This window comes from Homarus americanus, unplaced genomic scaffold, assembly GCF_018991925.1.
Source record: "Homarus americanus isolate GMGI-L3 unplaced genomic scaffold, GMGI_Hamer_2.0 scaffold37713, whole genome shotgun sequence".
Taxonomy (NCBI): Eukaryota; Metazoa; Arthropoda; class Malacostraca; order Decapoda; family Nephropidae; genus Homarus; species Homarus americanus.
Window position 1 is genome coordinate 45,153 of NW_024743588.1, and position 1,711 is coordinate 46,863.

At 41.1% G+C, this 1,711-nt stretch overlaps 1 non-coding gene across 1 annotated transcript; it reads right to left on the bottom strand.

The window, feature by feature from the left end:
* Trnaa-ugc lies at positions 1-72 on the bottom strand. Its single transcript has one exon. It is a non-coding gene; the product is annotated as a tRNA-Ala (tRNA).
* Positions 73-1,711: the final 1,639 nt, after the last annotated feature.

A 1,711-nucleotide genomic window follows, 5' to 3' on the forward strand; every position in this document is an offset into this window, starting at 1 on the left:
TGGAGGTGCCGGGGATCGAACCCGGGGCCTCTCACATGCAAAGCGAGCGCTCTACCACTGAGCTACACCCCCTGTGGACATGAATTTATTGGTAAAATTGTATAGAAACGAAAAACATAAAAAAACGATAACAGAAACGAAGAGAAGAATAACGTAAGAATAAGAGAACAAGTTACGAAGGCTAGATTAATGTAGCAGACAGTAAGACGCACGTCAACACTGTGCCAAGGGGGAGGTGTCTGATGGTAGCCTGCGAGATAAGAAAAACATGACAGATGAAATTAAGATGTTTGGAGTCTCGCTGCGGACACGGGAGACTCGAGTCATACATACATACATACATACATACATACATACATACCATACATACATACATACATACACGGCACCTCCAGTGTATATTTTGTTTCGTTTCGATGTTATTGACGGTCAACAAGATCACGTTTTAAGGGTTAATAGTAAGGGTAAAGGGGTACTGGAAGTAACATTAAGGGTATTAATGGTGGTAAGGGGAATGGGCTAGTGGCAGCAGTAGTAGTAGTAGTAGTAGGAGGAGGAGGAGGAGGGAGGTGATGAGAGAGAGAGAGAGAGAGAGAGAGAGAGAGAGAGAGAGGTTTTCTATATGATTATAAGAGGTAGACTGAGGCGAAGGTTATTACGTGAGATTACCAAGTTGGGGACGTGTGGTCTCTCCGTAAGCACTACTCTATCTATACGTTGTTAAGTCCAATTATCAACAATTAAATGACTCTATTAACTTATTTTATTTCAGGAAAAGTTATGTCAGAAATATACACGCGCGAAATGTGTGTGTGTGTGTGTGTGTGTGTGTGTGAGTGTGTGTGTGTGTACTCCAATTTATACATTTGTTTACCTACACGTCAAGGTAACAAGGCCTCCCACAGCCAGGTAAACACCATTGAGGCCTGGCAGCGGGAAGACCTATATATTCAGTGATGTTTTGTGGTCCATTTAAACCAAATTATGGGTTGACAGGGCGAGGTAACGGGAGGCAGGTGAGGGGGCTAATTAGTCTCGGTGGGCCGTGGCAGGTAAACAGACCTCGTACTCAGGTGGAGGTTCACTCGTGACTCACAGGAGGAATGTGTCGGTTTTGACAGGAAGGAGAGAGAGAGAGAGAGAGAGAGAGAGAGAGATTATAATTTCCATGAACTGCAAAGGAAACACAAGGGTCAATAATAATAATAATAATAATAATAATAATAATAATAATAATAATAATATGAGTAATAATAATAATAACAACAACAAACTCCTTTAATCAACACCATAAACAATGGCAACCAACCCATTCATAAACAAAAACATTTATAACTAGAACAAAAAACATAAACAAAATAGAGAGATGGAGAGAGAAAGAAAGAATTTATGAATGAAATTTACTACATTATCAAACGCTCGATACACAACAACAACAAACCGCGGCCTCAGAAATCACATGTTTTGATCTGAACTTGGGGATGCGCGCGCAAATAATTTTTAATGTGCGTCTGTTTTCCGATGCGTAGATAAGAGCGGCGGTAATAATATATGAATACACGTTATAAGATAAAGATGAAGCCGTTTAGTACATGAGTTGTATATAATTATTTGGTGAATTAGACACGAGATAACGGAGGAGAGAAGGTGTGGGTGCAGCGAGGGGGAAGGAGGGAGGGAGGAGAAGCATGGAGGGTGTAGCTGGTGGAGG